The sequence below is a fragment of the Palaemon carinicauda genome, chromosome 18 (genome assembly GCF_036898095.1).
Source record: "Palaemon carinicauda isolate YSFRI2023 chromosome 18, ASM3689809v2, whole genome shotgun sequence".
Classification (NCBI taxonomy): Eukaryota; Metazoa; Arthropoda; class Malacostraca; order Decapoda; family Palaemonidae; genus Palaemon; species Palaemon carinicauda.
In genome coordinates, this window is record NC_090742.1 from 132,061,656 (window position 1) to 132,069,155 (window position 7,500).

The window sequence follows — 7,500 nt, forward strand, 5'->3', positions numbered from 1 at the left end:
ACAATTACAAACATGTTTTTCCTCTGTAATATACTGTTTTTAAGGGTTTTTTTTTCAGAGGGTGGGAATGGATTAATTTGTTTTCAGTTAACATATAGGGGAGAAATTCATCTGAGATACGAGGAAATTGAAATACGAGCTCGTTACCGAAACGGATTAAACTTGCACCTCAAGGTATTACTGTATATTACTAAGCAGAAAATTCTCACGCCGTCAGATCCATAAATCATTCTTCTGATTACTTGATACAATTATATGCACTTTGATCCAGCCACTGCAGTGAGAGAATGAACCAGTGGCCTAAGAGATAATGCTAGATTTATGGTGGCAGATATATACTGCTAGATCAGTGAGTGGTATTTATTAGTGGTATTTATCCGATTAATAAAGAGACTAATATTGATGTGATGGCTTGGAAATTAATCAGAATATTAGGAAAGTTACAGCACGCCATCATGAGAGTCTAATTCTTTTTTTTTTAATCGACCTACATTATGGAATAGGTAAAAGAACAAGAAAATTAAGTGTTATTATTATTATTATTATTTTTATTAATTTTATTATTATTATTATTATTATTATTATTATTATTATTATTATTATTAATGTTAATGATAATAATAATAATAATAATAATAATAATAAAAATAATAATAATAATAATAATAATAATAATAATAATAATAATAATAATATCCTCAGTCATTGAAACGGAATCTTGAGAGGGTAGGATCCGATATAGCTCTAGGACTTGGGCAGAAGAGCGGGCTGCCTAAAATATCCCATATAGTGAAAAAAGTGATGGATTCCTGAGAAATCGGGATGTAACCTGGAACCCCACACTATAAACCACCAGTGTACGTAATTAAAAAAAAAAAAAAATTAACATTAACAAAATATCTTCTATTTTCCTGGAATTGGTTCTCCAAAACCTAAAAAAGGAAAAATAATTAAAACCGTATCATATAACCTAACTCTTCTAATGAGACTAAAAATAATGCTTGTTACCAACATATTAACTCCAATTATCTATATTCAGTCCATATCAAATTCGAATACGATATATTATGCATATAGAATACTGCAACGTTATATTTCCGAACAATTTGAAAAATATCTGTGGCCAAGCTACTAGCTGTTATGAAAATTTTGTTCTCATAAAAAGGATTTTATTCTTTGTTGAAATGTAACCGATACTGTGACGGGCCGAGAGAGGAGTTGTGAACTCAAAGGCAGATTGGAAACGACTGAGTTATTTATTAAGGAACACTCTTCTTAATATACAAAACCTCAAGGCAACAGGACATGACCTGTTCGAGAGACAGACAATGTTACAGAGCAAAACGGAGACATGATCATTCAGGTTCTTTTTAGTGCGAGGGAAGAGCGCAGATACAAGCATAATATATACAAAATAATTATGTACAATTGTGTGACACACTGTAGGTACATGGCTCCCCCCCTAAAAAGGACATACTGTACATGTTAAATAGGGCGCCCTGATCTAGAGAGGCAAACTGTAGGCGGGTCATCTGGCAGAAGACAAGAAGGTTTTAGACGATCAATAGAGACCCAGTCTTCTTTGCCCCGAATGTTTAGGAGGAATGCTTTCGGACTGCGTCGGATCACAAGGAAAGGGCCCGTGTAAGGGGACGTTAGTGGTGGCTTGCTGGTGTCGTTGCGCAGGAAGACGTGCGTTGCAGAGTGCAAGTCCGTTGGTATGTGATGCTTCGCTGGGGGCTTGTAAGTCTGGCGGCACGGAGTAAATTTTCCCACGACGTGACGTATGCGCTGGAGATCGTCGGAGGAGGTTGTAGAAGGAAAAAATTCGGCAGGGACGACCAACGGGTCGCCATACACCATTTCGGCTGCCGAGACGTCGAGGGCGTCTTTAGGAGTGGTCCTTAGTCCAAGGAGGACCCAGGGAAGCTGAGTAAACCAGTTACAATCCTTGCAGCGGGACATCAAAGCTGCTTTGAGGGTGCGATGAAAACGTTCAACCATTCCATTGGCAGCGGGGTTGTAGGCCGTTGTCTGATATAGGGTGATGCCCAGGAGATTTGCTAATGACGTCCATAATTGAGAGGTGAAAGTTGTTCCCCTGTCAGAAGTAATATGCTCAGGGATACCGTATCTTGAAATCCATCCAGAGAGTAAGGCAGATGTACATGAGGCGGACGTTGCAGTTTTCATGGGAATGGCTTCAGGCCAACGAGTGGAGCGGTCGATGACGGTAAACAGGTAACGATGTCCTTGTGATGTGGGTAGGGGGCTTACAACGTCGACGTGAATGTGTGAGAAACAACGCTGAGGTTGAGGAAAGATGCCCAATCCTGAATCCGTGTGTCGATGTACTTTGGAAGCTTGGCAAGAAGTACACGCACGGACCCAATCCTTAGCATCCTTAGAAATGCTGTGCCAAAGGAACTTTGCCACTCAGCAGCTGTGCAGTAGAACGGCACGAGGGATGTGAAAGGCCGTGGATGAAATCAAACACTTGTCGGCGCATGGAAGCAGGAATCCAAGGTCGCGGTCTACCAGTACTGACGTCACAGAGGAGGGTGGTGTTGGAGTCTTCGAGGGGAAAATCCTCCCAACGGAGGGGCGTGCAGGATGTCCTACAAGCTTGATACTCTGGATCCTGTCGTTGGGCTTCAGCCAGGGCGTTGTAATCCAATCCCAGTTGAACGGCAGCCAACGTGTTTCTTGACAGGGCATCGGCAACAGGATTCATTTTCCCAAGGACGTATTGGAGGGTGCAATGTATTCAGCCACGGCGGAGAGATGTCGGCGTTGACGGGCGGACCAGGCGTCAGACTGTAGAGTGAAGACGTGCACCAGAGGCATGTGGTCTGTACGAATGACGAAGGGCGTACCTTCTAAGAAATGGCGAAAGTGACGGACAGCCAAGTGCACAGCCAGCAATACTCGATCGAAGGTAGAATAACCCGATTCTGCCTTGGACAGTTTTCTGCTGAAGAAGGCCAATGGGCGGGGCGAGCCTTTGACCACCTGCTCGAGTACTGCACCAATAGCGACGTCGCTGGCATCGGTGGAGAGAAGGAGAGGGGCATGTGGGATAGGAAAAGTGAGAGCCGCAGCAGTTGATAGGGCCTTCTTTGCATTGCAGAAGGCTGCTTCTTGAAGGGGACCCCACTTCAGGTCCTTTGGCTTGCCCTTGAGGGAGGCGTAGAGGGGAGCAAAAGTGGCGGCAATGGCTGGCAGAAAACGGTGATAATAGTTGATCATGCCCAAGAATTCCTGCAGAGCTTTGACGATCGAGGGCGTGGGGAAATTCTGAACGGCTGCTACCTTCTCAGGGAGGGGATGGACTCCTTCAGGAGTGATACGGTGCCCTAAGAACGACACTTTGTTGGCGCCAAAGGTACACTTGTCGTACCGGACTACAAGGCCGTTTTGTTGCAGGCGGTCGAGCACGATGCGCAGGTGACGGAGGTGTTCCTCTTTTGAGGAGGAGAACACAAGTATGTCGTCCACATAACATACACAGAAAGGGAGATCCCCTAAGATGCCATCCATGAGACGTTGAAACGTTGCCCCAGCATTACGAAGGCCAAAACAGGAGTAATTGAAGGTGTATGTGCCAAACGGAGTGGTGATGGCGGTCTTGGGGATGTCTTCTGGGTTCATAGGCACCTGATAATACCCCTTCAGGAGGTCGAGCGTAGAGAAAACCTTCGCTTTGTGCAGGTAGGAGTAGACGTCGGCAATGTTTGGGAGGGGGTAGTGATCCGGTTCTGTTTGCATGTTAAGGCGCCTGTAATCCCCGCATGGACGGAGGGAGCCGTCTTTCTTCAGAACGATGTGTAAGGATGACGACCATGGGCTGGAGGCCTTTTGGCAAAGGCCCATTTTCTCCATTTCGTCGAACGTCTGTTTGGCGGCTGCCAATCGTTCCGGTGCCAGACGTCTGAATTTTGCGAAGACTGGGGGTCCCATCGTCTGTATATGGTGATAAATACCGTGCTTGGCAGGAACCGTGGGCGTTTTGGCGAAGTTCTGGACAGAAAACTTCCGGGTACGACGTGAGGAGGGGGGCGTAGGCATCCGTGGGTGCGCTGATGTGGAGAGCGAGGTTAGAGGGGGCGGGTTGAAGAGGTGTCGACAAGTACGAGTCTGCGTTGACCAATCGTCGGTGGGCGACATCGACCAGAAGGTGGAAATGAAAGAGGAAATCCGCACCGAGGATTGGCATCGTGACGTCAGCAACGAGAAACTTCCAATTGAATTTACCGTTTCCGAACGATAATGTGAGGTTCTCGTAACCGTAGGTGGGTATCGCAGATCCGTTGGCAGCTACCAAGCGGACGTCGGCAAATGTAGACAGACTACGTTGTGCCTTGAAGAGTTTCCTTGGCAAAAGAGAACGACAAGCACCCGTGTCTACCAAAAACCGCACGCCCGTTCCTGCATCCTGTAAAAAGAAAAGATTAGAAACATGGGAGGCCACCGCCACAAGCGATGGCCTACTTACACGTTTTTTGGCCACTGACAATCTTTGGCACATTTCTTCCCGGTTGCCTCGAATCTGAAGTGGTAGTAGCAAAACTGTGGCGGATGGTAGGTAGTAAGTGGCTGTAGAAGTTGTTCGTTGGGGCGCGAGCGATTGGTGGGTGGTGGGAGGCTTTGTCGCCGCTTCGGCACGTCACGGGGTAGGCGTGTATGTCCTACGGCATTCATGCCAGCTTCGGTTGACGTTGAATAGGCATCCTCGTCGTCAGGGGTGGAGGCGTTGATGGAGGTCTTGAAGTGGCTGTCCATAAGGGCGTCGGCTTTGGTCATCAAGTCCTTTATGGGTAAACTATCGACATCGGGTATGGCAGCGCGCAGAGGTTCAGGTAAACGGCGTATCCAAAGGGCACGGAGTAGGTTCACCTCACGAGGAGAGCCGTCTGCGGCAGGTTGAAGGCGAGCGATACTGGTCATTTCCCTGAGGGCAAGCGAAGCCCTTTGGTCCCCCAACGGTTGTTGCGAGAGCTAAAAAAGCTTTGCTATACGGGCGGCTGGCAACGGCGAGTACTGCTGCAGAAGATATATTTTGAGGGCGTCATACTCTATTGGGGTGTCTCCTTGTTCACAAAGCCAGTCCGATATTTCTGGGAAGGTGTCCTCGGGTATCGCCGCGAGAACATAATCCGCTTTGGTGGTTGAGCGAGTCACGCCCCTGATACGAAAATAGTCTTCAGAGCGTTGAAACCAAGTGAACGCTTCTCCGCTAGCGAACGGTGAAAGTTTCAATGGAGCGGCCGCAGTGCCAACTGCTGAGGTAGAGTCCGCTTCCGTCATATTACCAACGATGGAGGGGCGAGGGAGGTGGGGGTGGAAGGCAGTGGGAGCGAGTCGACTTCCGGGGTCACCAATGTGACGGGCCGCGAGAGGAGTTGTGAACTCAAAGGCAGATTGGAAACGACTGAGTTATTTATTAAGGAACACTCTTCTTAATATACAAAACTCAAGGCAACAGGACATGACCTGTTCGAGAGACAGACAATGTTACAGAGCAAAACGGAGACATGATCATTCAGGTTCTTTTTAGTGCGAGGGAAGAGCGCAGATACAAGCATAATATATACAAAATAATTATGTACAATTGTGTGACACACGGTTGGTACAATACTGGCTTTTTTTCTGAATAAATTATAAAGATTTGATTTGAATGTATAATATCTTGGAATTACGATTTTTTGTTTTTAATTAGGAACTATTAGATTTTATGATGAAATAAATGATAAAAAACTTTTACCATATCAAAAATATAATCAACATTAAATTCCAGAAAAAATATAAAAAAGTATATAACAACAACATAAGTATAGCTTAGTAAGAAAACATTTAACCCACAAGGTGAACACCAGACTGGGGTTCGAGTCCTGTACAAACTCGATAGCTTCTTTGGCTGCTGCAACCTCACCATCCTTGTGAGTTAAGGATGTGGGGTTAGGGGGAGCTTATAGGTCTATCTGCAGAGTCATCAGCAAACATTGGCCGGCCCTCCTTGGTCCTAGCTTGGGTGAATAGGGGCTTGGGCGCTGATCATTTGTATGTATGGTCAGTCTCTAGGGATTGCCCTGCTTGATAGGGCAATGTCACTGTCTCTTGTCTCTTCATGAGCGGCCTTTAAACCTTTAATGTAGTCGATCTTAATTGTAACCTTGATACAGTTATTTAAGAACAACATGTGAACTGTTAAAGGCTATGGATTTTAGTCACTGGGTTTTCCAGTCCAGAAGTACATTATTATTATTATTATTATTACTATTATTATTATTATTATTATTATTAGCTAAGTTGTGAACGACACTAGTTGGAAAATAAAGATCCTATAAGCCCCAGGGCTTCAACAGGGAAAAATAGCCTATCAAGGAACGAAAATATAGAAATGAATAAACGATATGAGGTATAATGAACAATTAAAAAATATTTTTAAAACAGTGACACCATTAAAACAGACATTCCGTATATAAACTATAAAAAGCTTTATGTCAGCCTGTTCAACATAAAAACGTTTGCTACAAGCTCAATATTAAATTTTACTTATAAAGCGGACACCAAATGATATTTTTCCGGCTAGCACAAACCCGAGAAATTTTGAACTTTTATTTTAATTCATATTCAACAATAAGAGTAATGGCCGTGACACACATATGCGATCTAAGGTCATGATTGTTGTAAAGAACAAAATTGCGCGCGTTACGAAATAAAAAGTACGTATAACGAAAAAACGGTTATCTTTTCCATAGCATCACTAGCCTATATGGCCCGCTACGGCACAGGGTCCTTGATGATACCGTAGGTGTTTACCTATAAACACCTACGCTGTTGGTTCGCGCTAATTGTCATTTGTTGCCATGTTAAGGTGACAGTGGCTGTAACGACGTCCTGGTACCGCATGACGTCACGAAAGGTGAATACTGTGACATGGTACTTTTTTTTTTTTTTTTTTTTTTTTTTTGTTCAAGCCACGCAATTCTGGACAACTATCTCCAAACTTGCCCGTTACGACGATCTCTCCCTTAGATCACACATGTAAAATTTATAAGGGAAAAAACAAAAGGATATCGTCAGATGTTATTCAATGTCGATCAATATTTGAATAACAAAAACTAACAAATAATGAAAGGATGAAAATTTTTTCCCATAACCCGCCAGTAAATATGTCAATGAAAAATTCAAAGGAACCGAAATGTTTGCAAACATAAGGGACGTACTGCAAGGGCGGCCACTTATAATGCTCTAAAAGAAGATAAACTCAGGTAAATATATGACAAAATACTATATCTTGTAAGATCAAATTAATATATCCTAATCCTGCAGAATTTTATGTGGGATATAGGCTCATAATTACATATTGATTGTTTATGATGACGTAAATCATCTCGATAATGTTTATTTTGATCAGCATGGAACCCACTCCGCATACACTCTACTCTTATGGGTTCCTACCCTTAGGGTTTGTGAATAATTATATGCCTTCATCAT